Raw genomic sequence first — 24,065 nt, forward strand, 5'->3', positions numbered from 1 at the left:
TCTCACCTTGAGCCGCAGTCACCACCATCGATCCAGGGATGCGGCAAAAACCAACGACCTGCCGGGGCACCTCTCATGTGGCGCAGGGCTTTACAATGTGACGCATCTCCCCAGATGCGCCACGTTGTAAATACCCCGCAGCATGGCGCTGGCTTTACACCGCTGCTGTGTCACAGAAGTGATGCAACAGTAGTGCAAAAGTGGCGTACGGGGCTTGTAAATGTGCCCCATAGTTGGAGGAAGTGGCGAAGGAGGCTTTAAGTCAGAGCGAGAGAACTTGGAGGATGCATGTCTTATGATTGAGAAGCCAGTATGGAATTTGAAATGACTGGAAATTTTAAAATGCTTGGGGCCGATTCACAGAACCAACTTAAGACAAAATCCTAAACTTGCTACTTTTGGTATTCACAGATGTTAGGATTTTGTCTTAAGACAATCTTAAGACAGACTTAAGACAGACTTAATACAAACTTAAGACAAAATCCTAACTTAAGTCTGTCTTAAGTCAGTCTTAAGTTTGTCTTAAGTCTGTCTTAAGTCTGTGTTAAGTTTGTCTTAAGTCTGTCTTAAGTCTGTCTTAAGTCTGTCTTAAGTTTGTCTTAAGACAAACTTAAGACAAAATCCTAACTTCTGTGAATACCAAAAGTAGTAAGTTTAGGATTTTGTCTTAAGTTCGTTCTGTGAATCAGGCCCCCTGTTTAGTTTAAGAATTAAGTGGGCTACAGCGTTCTGTATGCTTTACAGTCTAGCTATGGAGTAGGGGGGAGGTGAGTGAGATATAGGTCATTATAGTAGTCCAGTCAAAATAGAATAAGTATCTGGACAATAATCCTAAAGAAATGTTTCGCCAAAATGGACGAGGGTGTGCCAACGTCATACAAATGAATGAGACACATATGATTAAGTATGCCACTATGAGCATCAAACCAAGCTGAGTATTAAAAATGACTCACTCATTATGGGCAAAGTTAGAGGGGAAAGGAGTAAGGTCGTCTGGGCATCAGGCAGCGGACAGGGCGAACTTTTCCCGAAGATTTAATTGTTGGCTCTTTCTGTGTTGAGGCGTAAACTGCTTGCATCCCTCCATTCGGTGAATGCTCCCATGCAGTCCCCGAGCTGGGCTTGGCCACATCAGAGATCTTGTCTAAATACAAGATTGTTTGCGGTGGGGGCTGGTGGTTTTAAAAGTGGTGGATGAGTATAATGCACAAGCAATACAAAACTGAACACAGAAGGTGCGAGGGTTCTCCCCACCCAAGAAAACTTTGAAAAAATCTTATAAAAATGGTGGATTTTACGGCAGAAATTTGTAACACATTTTTGAAAATAAAAGAGATTCAAATGGGGCATTTTACTATACGTGACAAGAAAACATTAAAAGCAAGCCAAAAAATGCCCCAAGCTTAATACTTAGTTTATGAAATGTCGTACCGCCCCAAGCCAAGCACACATTATCACACATAAAAATAGGAACCTCACGTTTCCTAGCAGTAACGCTTTTCTTCATGTTTACTGTATTTTTTGCTGCATACTGCATATTGTCAAAGCACAACGCCCATGTGACCCCATATCATGTGCTACATCAGCCAGTGCTGACTTTTATCTAAAACGCTCTCTGTATTCTGGGATATGTAGTCTTACTTTTTTCATTTAAATACATAAACTACCCAAGTGCAGCTTGCTAGTTATGAGGACGGACAAGGAACATTTGCATAAGGGTTAATCCAGCCTTTGAAAGCATGGAAATGCTATCACAGTTGTACTATATATTGTAATTTTTCATTTGGAACGCTCTATTTAGCAATTGTCCTCAACAAAATATGCAGATGCCAGATACTAATGTATCCTTTTATAGCAAGTATGTGGAATCTGGAAAAGTATGCAGACTAGTGGCAGTTATTGTTGGACATGAACTCTGCATCGTAGTCATGCTGAAAGTAAAACAAAATGTAATACATCACATTTGATACACCTGAGATCTCTGTGTCTTTATAGGGTACATATTCAGGAGGCATATTATCAAGAAACGGCGTTAAGATTATCGCCGCTTTAGCGGCAGAAAACTGCAGCTAAAGCGGCGATAATGGGCTTGATAATATGCCCTTGAGAATTCTCATAGAAGTCCATGTTCTGGTGTCAACATGGGCTTCTATTGGAATTCTCTGCGGCATATTATCAAGCCCATTATCGCCGCTCTAGCGGCAGTTTTCTGCCGCTAAAGCGGCGATAATTTTATCGCCGTGCTTGATAATATGCCCCTCTGTCTCTTGCAGTGGGGTAGATGTTTCATAAGAAAACCACTGTCTTTGATGAAAACCTAGTTTTACCATCGTCAGGCAGAATAAAATATATGCGCTGTGATTTCATGATATGTTTTCCGACTTAAGGTGAAACCTCATCTTTCTAAATGGACCATTAGCCGTCAAGTAACAATCTGCATGTCCTGCGTATTAATTTGTGTAGACAATGTCATCCACGGCTCTGCCCGTAACAGTTGCCCAGTGTGAGCTTCAGCAAATGACAACCAAGTTTAAATTGCACAGAGAGGCACTCTGAAAGCACAATCCCAACAACTGTCCCCTCATCAGTTCCCACCTCACCCTAAAGGATGACACAACTGCATTTTACCATGCTACATCTCCTGGCAGCCTCTTAACTTACCCAGTGGTAGGGAACGGGGGCAGGGGATTGGGGAGGGGTCAAAATATTTTTTTTTAACACCCACTTACCTCCTCTCGGCCGCCTACGCCTTTTCTCCTTTGCCGCTGATGAGTCCCGGAAGCACACAGGCTCCACTAAGCCAATCACATTGCTGCAAATTAGCGTTGTGTCTGAGTGTTGTGGTTCAGTGCTCAGACTGCTACAGGAAGCCTGTGCATGTTTCTCACCAGGCTGTGTATTACAGCCTGGTAAGGAACATGCCCAAGTGCTCATGAGTGTTTGGCCGGCCCAAGACGGCAGACCAAGCAGTCATACACACTTTTAGTGAGCATGAACCACTCCTCCTCCCTGTGACACCAGCCCTGCCCCGCCCTAACCCAGCCCTGCAACAACGAAAAAAAAATACTAATAACGTTATTATCATTTTATTTTTCCCTTTTCCACTGCTCTGAGAGCAGTGGGGCGATGCTCCTCCGCCTTAGCCCCTGATTGTGTGTATGCTATTTCGTATACACATAAACGCAGGAGGAAGGACTGGACCAGGACTATGATGGGAACCAGGTTGATGTTACAATTGCGGAGGTCAAGGAGGAGACTTGTGGTAGGTACTCCATAGCTAACTGCTTTGAAGCAGGACAGAAGGGGGTTTGTAGTGATGACCTTGCTGAGCTAAAAAAGAACAAAGTCAGCTCAGAACAAACTTTTTTTATGTCTATGCTTTTAAGGCAGGTGGCGTGCAATGCTATATCGAATGCCTCTGAGAGGTCCAATAAAATGAGTGCAGCTGTTCCTCTCAAGCCAAGGATGTGGGCATTGCCAGTTTTAGATACTGCACATGTACTGTGTCAGGGACAGAAACCAGACTGTTAGGGGGAGTAGATGTTGTTATACTCAGCATAACTCTAAAGTTGTTGGTTGACAACTGATTCTTTACTTTTAGCAGCAAAGGGACGAAAAGATGTGGGTTTATAGTTTGCTATCGAGTTAGAGTCAGCAGAGGGTTTGTTTAATAAGGGGATGTTGAAGGATTTTTCCAGTGTCCTGAAATATTCAAGAAGCAAGTGAGACATTAAATAAGGCTGTCAAGATGGGGCAATAGAAAAGGCAAGCATTTTGAGAAGCCTCACAAAAACATGAATTCAGTGGGAAGCCCGATGAAATAGATCTGTTTTTTGCCTAAAATTGTCATAATGAAAACCTGGATACAGCAAGTATGGTAATTCGTAACCTCTAAAGTGCCGCCGCTGACATATTCCAGACAGCCACGCTTCTTTTCCAGTGCAGCTGTTAGAAGCATACCGATTGCCACACAAGAAAAGAGGGGGTGCTCACAATCGGTCCCTTTGGGATAGAAAGTCCAATAGACACCAGGGACTTCTTTGTTTCAGGGGACAATAGTAGGATCTTGGGCAAAGGGCAGGACTCCCATTCCACAGGGCAATACAATCTTTCTGCCACCCAGGCACAGCAAGGGGGACTGGGTTCCCTAATCTACCCCTTAGAGGCAGTAGAAAACAACTAGATATAAGGGATTTCTTTTTTTGGGGGGGAAGGAGGGGTCCATTGGGCAAGGTCCAGGATTCTCCTCCCATCCAGGACAATACAATCTTTCTGCCCCCATGGGCAGATTGGGGAGTCTGCTACAGTCTACCCTCCCATGGGGTATAAAGCCCAGTGGACACTGGGGATTTCAAAAGGGGGGAGTGCAGCCCACCCTGGCATAGGGCCATTACCCCACCTCAGAAAGTGTAGACATTCTCACTGCCCCTCCCCCCCAGAGGGCAGACTGAGGTGTTTACCACAAATCTTTCCTCAGGGGGTCAGAAAGCAAATTAGACAGCATGATTAAATATATATTTGTAGGAAAAAATATGATGTGAGGTGCGCTGCCCAGGCATCAGGTCTATCTGTTACCCCTAATGCCCTAACATTCTTTCTGCCCACCTGGGATCTACATCATCCTCATCTCCATGACAAGAAATATGAGATTTGGATTGTTTTTTAAAGCAGTTTTGACATTGGGCTGGCAGAGTAGGAGTAAATCCCGATTTCTTCTTCCTTGCCATGCTGATTGGTTGCATTATTAGGACCCAAGTGAATCAGATGAAATAAGGGTAAAGTATGACAAACTGACATATCTCTCAATGTCATGTGATGATAAATACAAAATAAATATTTTATCTAGCAATATCTGACACTGATACCACTGATCCTTGATATGGACATGAACTGTATTATGAAAAAGCATGACTTGCCTTTGTGTTGAGAACAGTCATATCATATAAATGATTGTATATGATTCCTCGGTCATTCAAGATGCAATATTTATTCAAAAAATGAAAATAAACATGTTAAAAAACACTGTTAAGTAGAAATGAAATGGGCCTGCCTCCTTCTCCTGCCATTCCTTAGTCCAAAGTTGTAATCCTAATACTTCCAGTTTATTGTTTGCTTATGAACATCTAATATCTTTTAATATAAGTGTAAAACAGCAGAATGTGATGATTTGCTTAAAAGACTTATAAACTCCTCCGACTTTTTGAGAACATTGTCAGCATTTGTTGTGTTTATAGACCTGCTGACTTTAAAATAATTTCCACTATGAGAATTCATGTAGAATGAGGAGTTAGTACCTTTGAAGTTGACATGCTATTGTATGGGCCTAGGACTTTTCAACCCTGACAGTCACATTGAACTAACCCCTCCCAGTCCTCCTCTTTTATATTTTCCAAAATAAAAGAGTTCTGGAGCTGCTTCCGTTGTCCTCTGCTGGTTTAAATGCCTAAATGGATTCCTGAAGCACAGAAGATAAATACACAAACTGGAAACCTAATAGGGGAATGGCTCTCAGGTCACATTATGATTCAGCATGTGGTAGACGCTCTTCACCAGGAGATGAGTGCTGAAACCTTTTGTTAAAGCTTAATGGGATCCAGGCAAGGCACAAAACCCAGGGACTCTCCTTCCAGAAATGTTTGGGTTTACTAAGGTTCATTGGCTGCTTGCTTCTCCAAGTAGTTTATAATTTACAGATGAGGAATAGAGAATCAACAGTTTGGTTTAGTAGAACTGAGAGAGTTGGGGACCCACTTAAGCATCCCCACTCAACCAGATGGCCTTTTTAGCAGCTTGACAAGTAAGAGGGAAGAAACAGTCACAATTAAATATCAATACAGTGTAACCAAATTAGTCACACGATAATCCACTCAACAATTAAATCTGAGATTAGTAAGATTTAATTATAAATGTAGAGACAGATTGATATAAATTATCCCCAGCATTATCATATAGAAACACAGAATGAACAAAATGAGTCCAAATCTCCTAAAGAGATTTACCCTGTATAACAAAAAGCAGATCACTAATTCTATAATGACAATGCAGGTAATCAGGAAAAAGATTTGAGTATTAAATTGCATCAAATGATTGTCAAAGGTAAGCATGAGCATGCTTACTAGGTGATGGGTACCACATGAGGGTGAGAGATTAAATACTAAACAGGTCTGCATTATATGATTGTGGATATTGATGAAATTAATAAGGAGAAGATCCTGACCGATGAAAGAATACGGAAATAACTATGGGTTATATGTTATCTTTGTAGGTACACGTCCAATGTGTGTCTACTTTAGGCAAGTACTGCCACACATTTATCACTACTATTTAGTCTAGTTAACTAAGAGGGATTGAGAGTATAATAAAGGCTCTCTATCCTGAAGAATGCAGGTGACCCATTGGGGCGTTTGGAATAGGCTGAAACACGTTGATACCAGCAGACAGGGTGATGGAGATTTAGTTTCTCCGATATACCCGCTTAACAGATTTTTAACACTGTCAAGGCAGACTCAGAATAAAGAAGGATAGGGGTACCCACTTAGATAGTTTTAATAACCTTTTTTTCTCTGCATTTGGGATCCGTTTCAAGAAAAATTATTAAAAAATATATATATGTGCACTCCACGCGGAGCATTGGTCTTTGCCAGGCTGTGTCAGCGGCCCTATGATGAAGCATGGCACTAGTTAGTGGGTCATGGCAGTTTTAACAACCGTATGGGTTTCCCAGTAGGATCTTCCATACACTCCTAGTTCCCTACTGGGGTAACTGGAGTCTTTATCCATCTTTATGCTTCTCGTTTTGTGAGTTCTGCAGTTTGCTTTGGAAAGCAAGAGGAGGCTCATTCTATAGTCTCTTCAAGTTTTGTGTCTAGTATATTACTTTATTTGCCTTATATCTCCTGTACACCTTCAAAGTCAGTATCACAACCACTGCACAAAGAGCAATGATCAACAAAGGCTTCAAGATGGAACCAATTATACTACTTCCCAAGTTCGAAAGCTACCTGCCTATAGCAGTAAATTCATTTTCCACTGAATCCCAAATACCTGCAGTTGCCAATCCACTCAATTCCCTTTGTATGTCAGTAATTTTCTTTATATATTTCTGTAAATCCTCACTTTTATCTGGGATATAAGTACAACATTGTTGAACTTTCAACATCTGGTAGACTCCGCCTTCTTTTGCAAGCAGAATATCTTAAGCAAGCTGATTCTGCAAAACCATAGCCCTAATAGCAACCATTTCAGTATTTATAAGCAATAGAGCTCCAGCAGTATTAGTGGATAACCTATGAACTACAGTAGATAACTTTCTAATCTTAATATCATTCAGTATCACCCTTACATTTGGTATTATAGAACCAACACTATCTCCCACAATTTCTTCAGCACTAGCTCTTCGTTTAGATCTAGATCTTTCTTCTCAAACTGGATGGTCAAAATTTTCAACATGATGGATCTTTGGAAACACTACTCCTAGATAACAAATATTATGCCATTTATTATGCAGCCTGAAATAAGCATTCTTCCCATAAATAAAATAAACTCCAGGAATCACAGGATCACCAGCATCCAAAAGCAACTTCCAATATCCTCTGATCTCAAAAGTATGATAACACTCACTCTTCCCTAAAAAGATAGTATTATATTAATTTTTATCGTTCTATATACACAACTTTTCTTGGTATTGTCAATCCAATGGCAATGATCCGGTGTTCCCTGATGATCCTTTTCTTCTTGTTACCAAATAGGAAAATATGTCTCTTCAGTTGCGTTAGTCTTCACTTCTCTATACCTATCTACTACTTGGATTAAGAATGTCTTTTTAATGTCAGTAAGAATGCAGGTTAAGTTGTGCTTATATGCATAAGCAGTATCTAATGTTTTAATCAGGGCAAAATATATACTGGCAGTTTCAGTAACCTGAGCATTTGAATGCCTATTCAAATGTTGGAATAAAGGAACTTCTGAAAGAACTAAATCCTAGTTAGAGTAGTAATTCTGACAATGACCCTTTCCATAGAAAAGACTCCATAGTAAGCTACAAGTGACACCACATGTCAGGCGTATGTGATGATAAGTAATGCCTTCAGCTACTGAAGCAGGTAACTGCTTGCAAACATAACAATCTTGGGCTTCCATATTATCTACATATTCATTAAGCAACCTAGTGTAAGCATTTAATGTATAATCTTCTCTAGATAAGTCTACGTGTAAATCCCGCTCTCTTAATAAGTATTAACCTCCATCTACTTCATGCAAGGATTTCTTCTCAGGTGTATGCTTCTCTTCTACAGCTCTAGTGGAATCTAAATATAAACCTGCAAGCTCTATTATTATGCCCAACACTATGGTTGTTATTATTGCACCTATTAAGTATCTACATCTGCGATTAGATTTACTAGTCTTCATACTATTTAGACTCAGACCAAGTGGGTAGAGAAATAGCAGCAACAGAATCTTTGTCTGTGAAAATAGCAAATCAGTCTTTATCTGTTTCAACTTTATTTGCAAATGTATATGCAATTTTGTGAGGCTTCCCTAGCCCTATTCCGTGTTCTTCTAGATGGCAACCCTCATTTTTATTCTTCTTCCATTCAGGCCTAGGTAATCTTCTTAAGCAACTCAACATAGGTTCATTGAACATCTCTGATGATAAAAGGACCAAGTTCATTAATGAGCATTTCTAATATCATTATTTTCAATCCATCAACAAGCACAGGAAATTCCCCTAAATCCAGATAGGGAAATTCTGCTTCATTCAGTGCAAGGTCTTTCAAGGCACTGAGTGTTGTTGGGCAAGGCAGTTCAAAGGGAAGAAGAAAGTTTAGATCAAGTTCCTAGAATTTCAAATGAATCTCCACTATTATTCCAGAATCTCCAAAATTTGTCCCGCTGTCATCTGTAGCAAGATAATCCCACTCAGGAAAAGAATATCTCCGACAAGTCACCCTGAATCTCTTGGACCTTCTTAGATCAGGCCCTTCACTGTCGCCGTCACTCAGCTCAGCTTCTCCAGAAATTTAAGCTATGGGTGCCAGTGTTCTTTCAGAAGACAGCTTCAGTCTTCTCCTCGCTTGATTTCTTGGCCAGCTTTCTTCCACCAGCACTCGTGGTCACGCAGCACTAGATCCTTAGGTAGGGTAGGGATCTGACTCATGCAGAACCACTGTATTAGCTTGCTACAAGTCACTTTCAGCTTCTGACTTGTCAGGACCCCCCCCCCTCAGATTGCTCTATTGATATCTCAGGCTCTGTCTAGTCCCCTCCAGCTTGAATGACCCCTTCCCGTGGCCTCTAGACCACTGCTGGTGTCACTTCTGGGAAAGGTGCTGTTATTTTGTCAAGGGGACACAGTAACCTACGGGCGTGGGATGCGTGAACCCACTTAGGAAGGCCACCACACTTCACAGCAATCATAGTAACCAATATCACCTGATACAGACCACGCCAACGGGGCTCTAGACAGTTCTTTCTCACATGCTTTTTCACAATGACCCAGTCTCTGGGATTAAGGTTATGAGATTGCTCCTGATGTGGTGGGCTGTATTCGCTTCAACCTGGTGAGCTACAGAATGAACCACATCAGTCAATCCTTTACAGTAGGCGAGCACCAAATCATCTGTAATGTTTACAAGTATAATCGCAGGTACAGCAGGCAAATGCATAGTCCTTCCCAATATGATCTCATTGGGTGACAGTCCTGTCCTTCAATCAGGTACACTGTGAAGATTCATCAGCACAAGAGGCAAAGCATCAGGACGTTTCAGAGACTTTGAAGCACACATTTTAGCCAACCTGGATCTTAGAGTGCCATTGCCCTGTTCCACAAGGGCTGTGTGCCATGTTGACAGGGGTTGCTGAAGTTGTGCCAATTGTGGTACAGTTTTGGAAAAAGATCTGGCACTGGGAACCTGGATATCAGGGACCTAGTGCACTTACAGTTTGAAATCACATGAGGCAAAAAGTGAGGGCTAACCATGTCAAAAGAGGTACTGTCCTACACCTGCCCCTCATTTTTAACATACACAAGGGGTCAGGGAAGCTCTCACCTGACCCCTTCAATTAGTATGCAAGCAACATTTCAACCCTGAGGATCATTTCCCAAGATATAAAATGGCGCCCGCAACTTTTCCGTGAAGGTGCGACCAGTCAATCAGAACCCTGCTTTGGCGAGTGGACCCACGGATTCACCAAGGGTGGATCCATGGAGGGTCTGCGTCCCTAGATAGACAAATTTGGATTTTGGTTAATAGTTCTAAAACCCCCACCCCCTCCCTTCACCACTGTGCATACGCGCCCTGTGGCGCATTTTAACTTGGGGGATTAAGTGCCCTTGAATCCTGAGGGTCCCTGTTGTCCAACTAGCCCACCAGGTACCTTCAGTAAGCGCCACAGAGCTACGTTGCAGAGAGGTGTAAAAAGGGGCGTGGCCTCTGAACAGCTCTCTGCAACGCAACGCCCTGGCGCATACTGGAGGTACCTGGTGGCCTAGTTGGCCCCCAGGGACCCTCAGTATTGAAGGGGAATTAATTTCCCAACTTTAAACGTGCCAGGGGGCGCGTTTGCTGAGTGGTGCAGGGAGGGGGCAGGTCCTAGCCGCGCTGCCGGATTTTTTTTTTTTTTTTTTTAAAGAAGGGGCTGTGTGACCCCCCTTCTCTTGGCTTTTTTTGCGCCCTGGGGACCCCATCCCCCAGGGCCTGGCCCCCTTATTTTTCAAAATAAAAAAGTAAATGGGAAGGGGGCCGCGTGGGCCCCCCCGTGGTCAATTCTGACCCCGGGGACCCCATCCCCGGGGCATGGCCACACACATTGTTTTTTTATAGAAGGGGGGCTTCATGGCCTCCCCTCCTAAGGCCTCGATTGGCCCCGAGGACCCCGTCCCCCGGGGCCCGCCTTTGTTTAATATTTTTTTGGGGATGAGGGGGGCTGTGTGGCCCCCCTCCCGGGCCACTTCTGGCCCCTGGGACCCCATCCCCCAGGGCCTGTCCATCCTTTTGTAGTTTTTTTCATGAGGGGGCCCCCCTAATCAGGCCAAATATGGCCTCGGGGACACCATCCCACGGGGCCTGGCCTCTCATTTAAAAAAAAATACACAGGGGAGGGGGCCGCGTGGCCCCCCTCGCTGGCCCTCTCTGTTGGGGACTGTGGGGGGAGCCCCAATGCCCCCACGGTCCCGCCGGCTCCCCACATCCTGCGGGAGCCGGCAATGCTTTTCCACAAGGGAAGCTGCTAACATGCGGCTCCCCATGTGGAAAAGCAATCTGCTTTGCTTCATTGAATCGAGAGCAGGATTACCTGCTCTCGCTTCAATGAAGCAAAGCAGTTTGCAATGACAGGGCAAAAGCCGCGAGGCTTCCGTCCTGTCATTGCAAACAGCAGTGTCCCGGGGTTGGGCACCCCGGGACACTGCAGGAGCCGACCCTGGGGGTTGGCGGTCCCCAGGGCCATCATTGGCTCCATGAGGGGAGCTGCATGGCCCCCCGCACAACCAATGCACAGCCCCGGGGGGTGGTGGTCCCCGGGGCTCAGGGGTCAATAACGGACTCCAAAATTAGAATATTAGTGCCCCGGGGAGGTGGCGGTCCCCGGGGAGTGTGGGGGAGCTCAAGCCCCTCACACAGGAGTATTTTATTTTTTTAAAAGCCCCAGGGGGGGCGGACCCCATGGCTTGGGGGGGCCTTAGAGGCCCCCTCCAGATTAAAAAAGAAGCCCCGGGGGTGGTGGTCCCCGGGGCAGTGTGGGGGGATTGGGGCCCCCCACACATTTTTTTACATGCCTCCAGGACTTGGCCCACCCGGGGGCTAATTAATAACGAAGCGCGGGAGAACGCGCTTCGTTTATTTTTATTTTTGAGGCCGGATCCGCGGATCCTCCGCGCATCTCGGCGTTAAAAAAAAATAATGCTTTTTTGGCCCTGGGGTCCTTGTGGGACCCCCTGAGCAGGCCTAGGCGGTCAGGGTGTTTCTACTCTGCCCCCTTTTCTCGTTTTGCACCTTCCTTTTTCTGTTTTCTTGTGCCTCGGTTCATTTTTGAAAAGGTTGCTTTCTGAGCCGAGCAGTACCTTTTTGCCAAATTTGGGGTAAATCCGTTCAGTAGTTTCGGCTGTATCCTTGCATAAAGTTTCTCAGCAACTACTGAACGGATTCACACCATTTAAAATAAAGGTCTCTTTCTGAAACAAGGGCTGCCTTTTTGCCAAATTTGGTGTAATTCCGTTCAGCAGTTTGGGCTGTCGTCGTGTCTAAAGTTTCCTATGGGAAATAACATGGAGAAAATGTGTTTTGGGACCCCCCTTTTTACTCGGACCCCGCTTGGCGAATCACCCCGAAACTTTCAGGATAGGAGGTGACTGGAGCGAAACGAACGTTTTGAAAATTTCGCGAAGATTCGTCAACCGGCTCCAAAGTTATTGGGAAAAGATAAAACGCTTTTTGAATAGAAACAACGTCCTAACTATAACTACCTACTGGCGACCACCAGTAGGTACTATATATATATATATATATATATATATATATATATATATATATATATATATATATATATATCCTTATTACCATGTCGAGACTTCAGGAATCTTCCGAACATCAGCGAACTAGGGACACGGACCTCAGGTAAGTGCAAATTTAATTTATTTAACAGCAAACAGCCATAACGTTTTGGCTCCTCCGAGCCTTGCTCATATATAGGTCACCTATATATATAGGTTACAGATATGTTATAGTTAGGGGCAGATATTACTTGTAAAAAAACAGAGAAATTCAGCAGTTATAGTTAGCTGAGCTAACTATAACTTGTGCCCCAACAATGCACTGCTTATGACCTCACATATTACATCACTCATGACAGGGTCAGTGACATCCCTCATGACATCTCAAGTGACATCGCTGATGACATCATCTAGTGTCTGTGAGTGTTTTTAAAAAGTTTATGAGTGTTAAATATATACCAAGGTGTATTGGTGAATCAGTGTATGTATGAGTGCCTGTATAGATGATCCAGTGGGTACATGACTGACTGTATAAGTGAGTGATGAGGTGTCTCAGTGAATGTATGGGTGAGTGACTAGGTTGTGTGAATATATGTATCAGCTAACTATAACTACTGAATGTATCTGGTTTTGTATGAGTAAAATCTGCCCCTAACTATAACATCTCTGTAACCTTGTTTTTTTTTCAGTGATTTTCTAAGTTTTTTAAAATGCCAATTCCTATCTAGAATGTCCCTGTAACCTTTTGTTTTTTCAGTGAATTTCTATGTTTTTTTTAACTAGCAGTCACATTTGCAGAGCAGTGGAGAAAGCAGGCTGGGCCACTGGCCAGTTCTCAGGAATCCCACTGTATAGGACTTACAGGAGGTCCCAGAAGGGCTTTTTGACCCACAAAGTCCCACAAGAGTAAGGTGGACTTCATGTCCCAACCGGTAGTACACCACAACCTGTGTTTGCAATGTGGTGGAGCAAGAGAAAGTAGCCTCCGAAGACCTCTTAGCAATCCTGCGGTGTGGGACTCATTGGAGATAACAGGATGGGTTGTTGGACACCAAGGACATCCTTGGGGGCCGACCACCCCTCCTGTTACCTCCAGTAAGCCCACACAGCAGGATTGCTGAGACCTGGTAGGAGGCCATGCCCCTTTTCTCCACCACTCTGCAAACGCACCTCCTGGCACGTTACTAGTAGGGAGATGAAGTTCCTTTGGCTATTCAGGGTAATTGGGGGCCAACTACCCCTCCTCTTAAGTCCAGTAAGTCCCACAAAGTGGGTTTACTTAGAGGTATTCAGTGGCCACGCCCCCTTTCTCCACCACTCTGCAAATGTGCCCCCTGGAGCACTACTAGTTGGGGGATGAAGTCCCTTGAGGGCCCTTGGAGGCCAACTCCCTCTCCTGCCACCTCCAGTAAGACCCACAAAGCTGATTTACTGAGAGGTTGTCAGAGGCCATGCTCCTTTCTCCACCACCCTGCAAACGTGTCTCCTGATGCACTATTGGTTGGTGAAAATAGTCCACTTTAGTCCTGAGTCATTCAGGAGTAGTGTGGAGTTCATTGCCCAACCAGAAGTGCACCGGGACGCGCGTTTGCAGAGTGGTACAGAAAGGGGGCATGACCTTCAATTCCTCTCAGCAATCCCACTGTCTGGGACTTACTGAAGGTAAGAAGAGGGCTTGTTGGCCCCGAAAGACCCTCAGCATTTAAGGAGGCGTGTTTGCATAGTAGTGATGAAGGGTTCGTTAACTCGAGTAACTTACCGGAGTTTTAGAAAAATTAAATATTTGTTTTTTTATGGAAAGGGGCTGCGTAGCCACCCTTCCATTGGCTGATTTCAGCCCCGGGGACCCAATCCCCCGGGGCCCAGTCTTTTCCTTTTTTTAAATATTTTTTTTTAAAGTAGTGGGATCGCATGGCCCTCACTTACCTGGGCCAATTCTGGCCCCAGGGACCCCACTCCCCAGGGCCCTGCCCTATAGTTTTATAAATGGGCGGGGTGCCGCACAGCCCCCCTCCTGAGGCCAATTCTCTGGGGAAAGGCCTTTATTTATGTTTTTTTTTTTTAAAAGGGAGTGGGGCCACGCGGCCCTCCTCCCCAGGTCTATTTTGGCCCAGGGACCCCATCCCCGGGGCCAGGTCTTTATCATTTTTTTTAATGGGGAGGCCAGCATGGCCCCCTAAGTGTGCTGAGGACTCCATCTCCCAGGGTATGGCCACCATGTTGGGGACTGCGGGCGAGCCTCAAGTCCCCCGTGGTCCCTGCCAGCTTCCCGCCTTCTGCTGGAGCCAGCATTGCTTTTGGACAGAGGGGGCTGCAAACATGCAGCTCCCTCTGTCCAAAAGCAATTCTGCTCTGCTTCATGGACGTGGCCCCTGTATATAATTTAGTATGCAGTTGACCTGGGGAGGTTTGCTGTTCTGATGCTGCATGGGGGACTCCAGCACCATGGCATTATTTTTAAATATAGCCCCGTGGAGGTGGTGGTCCCTGGGGTTGCGCTGCCCCGGGGAGTTGGCAGTCTACTGGGCTGCGGGGGGCCACGTGGCCTGCTGCATTTTCTTTGTGTTAAGCCCTGGGGAGGTGGTGATCCCCGGGGCTGCAGGGGACCAAGCTGGACCCCGGATCATTATTTTTATTTGTCCCCGGGACCTGGCCCACAGGGGGGCAAAATTAATTTAATCTTTGGCAGGAGTCGCAAATTCAACACGACACCCTCCAACAATTAAAAAAAAAGGGGTTTTGACCCATCCAAAAGGCCTATGGGGTCAGGGTGTTTCTGACTTGCCCCTTATCTTTTTTTGTTACGTTTTTTCTTGTGAGTCAGTTCAACTGAGTCACAAGATGGCTACAAACACTTGCTGGTGTTGGCAGCCAATCAGACCTCAGGCACGAGATCAAGAGGGGTCATGGATCCACTGCAGCCACAGTTGTGTATCTGAGAAATCTTTACATTTCTCAGCAACTACTGAATGGATTTACACCATTTAACAAAAGATTGCTACCAAGAGCTACCTTTTTGCCACATTTGGTGTAATTCTGTTCAGCAGTTCGGGCTGTAATTGTGTCTAAATTTTCAGATGGAAATTAACATGTGGAAAAGGTGTTTTGGGACTCCCCCTTTTAATCAGCCCCTGCATTCTGAAACTTTTAAGACATCAGCTGAAGTGACTGCCCGGATAGTTTTGAAAGTTTCACGAGGATTCGTCAAACGACGCCAAATTTCTTGGCGAATGAAAAAACGCTCTTCCTATGGAAACTGCATCCTAACTATAACTACCTACTGGTGAATATATGTATATTTATATATTACCTACTGGGAGTTATAGTTAGGACCTAGTTTCCATAGGAAAAGCATTTTTTGTTTTCCCAATAACTTTGGCGCCGGTTGACGAATCTTCGCAAAATTTTCAAAGCTAGTAATCAGCTCCGGTCAGCTCCTGTCTTGAAAGTTTCAGGGTGATTTGTCAAGCGGGAGCTGAGAAAAAAGAGTGTCCCAAAATGCGTTTTTCCCATGTTATTTTCCATAGGAAACTTTAGACAAAGCTACAGCCCGAACTGCTGAACGGAATTACACCAAATTTGGAAAAAAGTTAGATCTTGGTTCAGAAAGAGTCCGTTTTAGGTCTCGCCTGGTGTAGGTCACGCACATGCGCAGTCTTGCTTGCAAGATTTAAAGATTTCTGGTATTTTCTGTAAAGGGCATTAAGCCCCGCCCCTCTTTTCCATTGGCTGGCATCACCATTTATGCTAAGCGGTGGCCAGCCATTGGAAAAGAGCTGTTCATGACGTTTTTGTTCTGCTTTTTGAGCCATCATATTTGGACGGACTCGTCTGTCTTCCGTGCGTCTTGAAAGCTTTCTTATCTTTATGGGGCCATGTGTTTCAAACACATGGCCCCATAAGGACAAGAAAGCTTTCACAACGGACGAAAGTGAAAGCGGACCGTGCTTGTTGCATTTTTGCGCAAATGAACGATTTTCTCGGTGTTTCCCAATGCCGAGCGATGGATAGGGCTGAGAGATGGTGGAGCGGCGGCAGGAGGGTGCTGCCAGGGCGGCGCTGCCGGTTCCTGCGGTGGCCGAGGCTGGCTGCAGGAATGGAGGACAGGGTTCAGCGGTGGGGGCCCCAGGTGCAGCACTGCGAGGTCCTGCAGAACATGATCGACATCTCCATCTCCAACCTGCGGGGGCTCCGCACCCAGTGCGCAGCCTCCAACAACCTGACCCAGCGGGAGATCTGCACGGTGGAGGTAAGAGAGGCGCTATATCGGGGGAGGTTTGAGCGTGCTGGGTGGAGGGCAGATCTGCACGTTGGAGGTAGATCGGGCGTTATATGAAGGGGGGAGGTTTGCACACTGTATGACCCTGCGAGACATACGCAGTATAGATGTAAGGGCAGCAGTATACCAGGGGGAATTATATAGAGGAGTGAAGGCTGCACTTTATATGACCCTGCAAGACATACGCAGTATGGATGTAAGGGCAGTGGTATACCCGGGGCGTGATAGGTGGGGAGGGGAATTCCACATACTATGGTCTAACGGGAGATCAGCGATGTGGATGTAAGGACAGCGCTATATGGGGAGTTATGGTCGATTGCATAATCCTTCTCTGATCTGCACTGTGGAGGTAAGGGCAGCGTAAGCGTTAAATCAGGGCAGTTATGTGCAGCGGGGTGGGTATATGATTTGCATGCAAACCTACATCGTTTTTAGGTCAATAAAGTAGGTTTGTTGTTGCTCTAATAAGAAGCAGTTCTAAACTATAGTATGGACAGTTTAACCAATAGTGCTTCATGACTGTGGCAGTCAGGCACACAGCACCCAGATTTTTAGTGAAGTTACTGCACACTGTGATGTCACAGATCCCACCTCCACATTGTTTCTTATATCGTAGGGCCCCCTCTGTGCTTTGAGGTTTCACTCGGCTCCCCGGGACATTATGGTGATGTGTGATCCGTTTGTGCATTGTGATGCTACAGGAGGGCACGTGGGTGCCCTGAGATTTCAGAGGACCCATCTGTGCATTGTGATAGTATGTGACTGACCTGTATGATGCAGTGGAACTCACTATGCAATGGGACGTCACAGCATTGTAAAGGCATCACATTTTACAATATCTAGCATATCATTCAGTTTGTGAGCTGACCCTTTCATGAGGAAAGGTAAAGCGGCAGCTTTATGTCCCCACCCCTCTGGGGTGCCAAGTAAAAAGAAAAATAAGAAAACTTAATTTTCTAAATGGATCAACAACAAAATATGGCTGTACTTTATGGACTGGGAAGGCACAACAATCACTGTCTGTAAATCTTATTTCTCTACATATTTAAATTTAGAATTACCCAGTACCATGTTGCATATTTATGCGTTTAGCATTCATTACAATTATTCCTAAGTCACTTCTCCAATCTGCAAATGCTTGTCCAGTAGTGCAAAGTCTGATGTTCTGTTACAAAAAGTTGTGTAAGCATCTTGTTAGACTTCCTGCTCTTTTTCAAATATGCATGAATTACTTAGAAGTACCTAATCTCTCCGTCCCCCTTTACTGTTGGAAACAATTAAATGTAACATTCTTTGGCAATCAGTTTAAAAGTTAAACATTTTCCAAGACTTCTAATGCCAGAGAAGTAATATTGTGTTTTGTTTTTATTTCATTATTATTTTTTAAAGTCCTTTCCCTACACAGTCGAAGCTGGATGACATTCTTTGTTGGCAAGCCTGACAATGCTTTAATCCATGGCGGCACAGCACCCAGGATAATGTGCTGCATGACTAACCACTTATAAGGTCCCAAAGGCGAGACCTATTGGCTATGCCAATGCTTGTTGTTAAATGGTGTAAATCCGTTCAGTAGTTGCTGAGAAATTTAAAAAAGAAAAGGTTTCAATATCTGTGGCCGTGGTGGATTCGTGAACCTTCCGGACCACGAGCTTCACTGTGATTGGCTGCCAACACTCCAAACCAGGAAGTGTTGGCAGCCATCTTGTTGCGAGTCACAACAAAACAGTAGAAAAAACATTAAAAAAACAAGAAAAGGGGGCAGGGTAGAAACACCCTAACCCCCTAGGCCTGCTCAGGCAGTCCCACAAGGACCCCCAGTGCCAAAAAAAGCATTTTTTTAATAATTTCGGCGGAAATCGCGATGGGGTCGCAAATCTCGACGAAATGTAAAAAAAAAAAAAAGTGGGGGCTCCCGCGCTTTGTTTAAAAAAAAGTCCCCGGGAGGGCTAGGTCCTGGGGGCCCTGCCAATTTATTAGCGGGGGCCCCCGCAGCCCTGGGGACTGCCACCTCCCTGGGGGTTTCAGAAATGACTGCGGGGGGCACGTGGCTCCCTGCAGCCCTGGGGACCACCACCTACCCGGAGCACTAAATATGGAAATTCGGGTGTCCGTTACAGACCCCCGAGCCCCGGGGACCACCACCTCCCCGGGGCTTTGGAATGGTAGGGAGGGGACTTAATACCCCATCTTAAAATGCGCCACAGGGCGCGTTTGCACACTTGTCACATCATGCCCCGCCCCCTCCCTGTACCACTGAGCAAACGCACCCCGTGGCGCATTTTAAGTTGGGGAATTAGTACCCCTTCAATCCTGAGGGTCCCTGGGGGCCAACTAGCCCACCAGGTACCTCCAGCAAGCGCCACGGGTCTGCGTTGCAGAGAGGTGGTCTGATGCCACGCCCCTTTTTACACCACTCTGCAACACGCAGCTCTGTGGCACTTACTGGAGATACCTGGTGGGCTAGTTGGACCCCAGGGACCCTCAGGATTCAAGGGGATTTAGTCCTCCAACTTAAAATGCGCCACGGGGCTTGTTTGCATAGTGGTGAAGGCAGGGGGACAGAGCCTGATGTGGCATGTGTGCAAACACGTCCTGTGGTGTGTTTTAAGTTGGGGGATTAAGTCCGCTTGAATCCTGAGGGCCCCTGGGGGCCAACTATCCCACCAGGTACGTCCAGTAAGTGCCACAGAGTTGCGTGGCATAGAGGTGTAAAAAGGGGTGTGGCCTCGGATCACCTCTCTGCAACGCAGCTCTGTGGTGCTTAATGGAGGTACCTGGTAGGCTAGTTGGCCGCCAGGACCCTCAGGATTCAAGGGGACTTAATCCCCAAACTTAAAACGCGCCACGGGGCGCGTTTGCACACTTGTCACATCAGGCTCTGTGGAGCAAATTATTAATAATCTGCTAGTGCAGGGTCACACCACTTCGCCATGGGTTCTTATCAAGTAAGGAGGAAACGACACTGGAGCGAAGTCAAACCATAGGTCATTTAATCATTCATGAATGGGTCTCCATCCGACAAGTACCATCAAGATACCCAAGGAGAGAACACACTTGAACGATGGTTACATGGATTTTTATAGGGAAGATCACAAACAAGGAACGCCCAGAGGTAAATAGAACTTTGGAAAGAACACACAAATGAGGCATGGCAAGAATCGACAGCCTCGGTGTCTTGTGCAATTGCTACATCCTAAAGCTGGACAACAAGATATGCTATTCTGAGTAGACTTTACTTGAGGATTAACCATTGCCTGAAAACCTTCGAGCAACCTGACTCTGCATGTTTACACAGCCTACAATGTCCCAACCTGCAATTCTTTTCTCATGTTTATACAGATGCGGTGTCAAAAAGAGAGCCATGCTGAAAGTAGGGCGGGGTGAAAATGGATGAATCACAGCTTAATCAAAAAATGAAAGAATCAGTGGTGCCGAATCCATTCTAAGAGGCACACGTATTAATTGTGTACATTAATATTCACCAATTCATATATTTCAGTATGCATCATCATTTCTCTATTCAATTCATGAACATTAATTGGGGAAGGCTTGATACTGTTACAAGTAGCTATATAAGCTGTACATATCACAGGGGCATGCTGAATGCAGCAACATTAAGTGAGAAAGATGGCTCCTATAATCACTATTCCCATTAATAATTTTCAGCCCCAAACAGAAACAATACCTCAAAACCATTTTGACCAAGTCCATGCTCTTTTTTCCTGGTGTATTTCTGCAGCTATTTTGTGAAGCTTTTTTATGGCTCAATTAACATTAACCGCTTAACCGCGGCACAAATTCCGCCGCGGTTAGGCAGTTTAATTAAGTGGGCGGGGCTGCGTCAGCCAACGGACGTGCGCAGCACTACGGAGGTCGTGCTCACGACAGCCGTTGGCCGACAGAAGCTTCGAAGGGGCTAAGGGTGTTTTATGTAAATATTGAACAGATGTATTGTGCTTATATATTTGGCAGTGTGAATCCTTAAGAGAGGACAAGGTGAAGTGATAATATTCAGATGCAGTAGGAGTAGGGGGCACTAGGCTATGAACAGGGTAATATGTTTCAAGTCTCCAAAATAGACCCGAAAAATCCCAATACTAACAATAGAAAACATACAAATATCCCTATTTTTCTCTTTCTAATCCAAAACTGTCAGCTGTTAACGGGGGCGTTCGGGGCAAGTACTTCTATTCCTCCTAATAGGTAAAAAAAAACCTTCCCAAAGGGCCTTAATGGCAGATCGGCAACTCTATGAAAAGCTAGAACAGAAGTTGCGCACTCAAAATTTCTCCAGGTCAATATTTTAAGCAAAATTAGTTGGTGCAAACGAATTAATCCCCCTGAGTAGGGAATTCAAATCGTAGATAATGATAGCACGTTAGAACAGGGTGTCATCAACGACGAAGACAAAACATATCTGATCAAAAGCAACCCATCTACACCCTATATCTATATGCTCCCCAAAATGCACAAAAACGCCACAAGACCGCCATTCAGACCCATTGTGTCTACAGTGAACTCACTACATGAACCCGTAGGGAAATACTTGGACAAACATCTACAAGCTTCTGTTCAGTCGATGACTACCTACATTAAGGACACTACTGATTTTCTCAATATCCTGGAGTCCATTCAAAATTTGATAACCATGGAAACCGTCCTATGTACCATTGATGTAAACTCACTTTACACTTCCATACCCCATGATAAAGGCATTGAGGCAATCGAGTCATTTCTGATGACCACAGACAAACCAGAGAGTCTCAAAGTATTTCTGATGGAACTCATGCATTTCACCCTTTATCACAGCTACTTCGAATGGGCAGGAACATTTTACATTCAATGCTCCGGAACTTCCATGGGCAATTGTGCAGCCCCAACATACGCGAACCTCTTTATGCACCGTTTTGAAATAGACAACATACTTTGCAAACACGAGTGGACCCAACATCTTACCCTTTATAAAAGATACATTGATGACATTTTTATCTTATGGAATGGCTCAATTGATCATCTGGAATCATTAATTGAATCACTTAATACAGTTGACCAACGAATTCAATTCACTCACTGTATAAACAAAGAATCGATAACATTCCTGGATACCAAGGTCACATTATACCAAGGAAACCTCACCACTGAGGTTTACACTAAACCTACTGACCGCAATAATCTCCTGCACTTTCACAGTTTCCACCAACCATCTCTCAAGAATCATTTGCCCTACTCACAACTACTACGATTGAAAAGAATCTCAAGTACCAATGAATTGTTTGAATCAAGCAAATCCGCTTGCATTTCCAAATTTGAACAACGAAAATATCCTACCAAAGTTCTTGACAGCGCCATATTGAAGTCTAACAAATCTACCCAACAGATGCTTCTTTCACCCAAACCACCAAAAACTTCAGATCAACGAATGACATTTGTGTCAAAATTTTCCACACAAAGTTTCAACATAAAAAAAACCATCCTCAGGTATTGGCCTATGTTAAGCATGGAAATGGATTTCAATAACATTTTTGAAATATCACCTAGATTTGCTTACCAAAGATCACGCAACATCAAACAAATATTGTCTAAAGCTGATGAACTCACTACCAGCTCTTTCAAAGGTACTTTACCATGTCTCAACTGTGGTAACTGTAACTCTATCATCAAAGGTACCAACATCCAACATCCTTCACAAGGTAACACGATCAAACTCAAGGTTACAGCCACATGTAATAGTCAGAATCTCATTTACATGTTGAAATGTCCATGTGGTTTGGTTTATGTGGGCAAAACTGAGAGAAAAATCCGTATACGGATCAATGAACACAAAAGCAATATACGTACCAAACAGGCGAAATCACCAATCGCAACTCATTTTCACCAGCATCAGCATAACATCTGTCAACTGCGATTTTTGGTTCTTGAACAGATTCCCCAGCTGAGGGGTCGTGACAATAGTAAATATCTATTACAAAGAGAAACATTTTGGATCCACAAGCTGAATTCCATACATCCGAAAGGTCTCAACGAGCGTTATGATCTGGGCTGTTTTCTGTAACTAAGGTCTCCTTTATTCACCTTAAATTGGAGATTTGAACTTTCCACCCGACTTGTGGTACCCTAGTACCTTGTGTAACTTTACAGTTCATGTTGAACCTTACAGTTATTTTATTTTATTTTACTTACTAATTTCATCTTATACACATGTACTATTGCACTATTACATTGACGCTCCCTTACAAGCTCCAGGATTTGGTAATATCTTACATTTTTTGAACTATCGCTTTTGGTTCGAATCACTCGAATTACATGTGTTTCTTCGGTGTCACACGCTGTCTATTCCATTTTTCTTTTTACTTTTGGCCTAATTCCTTTACAGATTTAACTGCACTCACTTTTGTTGATTATTTTATATTTTGTTTGCACGTGTAGTTTCACTAAACTTTATTGACCTTTTGGAACTACAAGTCTGTTTTCTTTGTAGTTCTCCTTTTCCCGCATTTTTCTTTATCACATATCACATGATTACCTCTTGGAACTACAAGTCTGTTTTCTTTGTAGTTCTCTTTTTCCCGCACTTTTCCTTATCACATGTCTATATATCACATGATTACCATCCATTACACTTACCGGAGCGTTTCCGATTTGATTCTCCCGGGTTCAGGAGAATCTATACATCACCATACCAACTGTAAGTTTGATCTTCCGTTACTTGTCAGATAGTGATTGTATTCTTTTAAAAGGCCCCACGCTGTATGTATTTTTGTTACCCACACCACCATCCAGATTTTTCTTTTTATTTCGTCTTTACTTTTTCCTACAATTTTGGCAAAAACACACCACATTACTTTGTCCTATATGGCATTTTCATTTTTTCATTTAATTTTTTTACTTACACTACCACCCAAACTTTCTTGGTCCATTTCGGCTTCACTATTTCCTATGACCTTGGTAAATGCACATCACAGTATGTTGTTTTAACATGTAAAACAAGTGGATATTTTCACATCACTTTGATGTGTAGTGTACCTCCATTTTGGTAATTACCAACACTGGCATTGTGTTTTTTTTACTTATTACGAACGTATTACTTTTAATACTGTTTCAACATGATCATGTTTGTTACAATCAAAATCTACTGTATAATTGTTTGGATAAAAATTGTTCTTTTCCATTGAGTGTTTATAAAATGTATATATATACTGAACCCTATACCTTATCCTTTCAGAGTACCGACCCTGAAGAAGGGCTTAAAAAAGCCCGAAATGCATTGGGCAGTTGGATATATGATGCATTGATAAA

This window comes from Triturus cristatus, chromosome 2_2 (genome assembly GCF_964204655.1).
Source record: "Triturus cristatus chromosome 2_2, aTriCri1.1, whole genome shotgun sequence".
Lineage (NCBI taxonomy): Eukaryota > Metazoa > Chordata > Amphibia > Caudata > Salamandridae > Triturus > Triturus cristatus.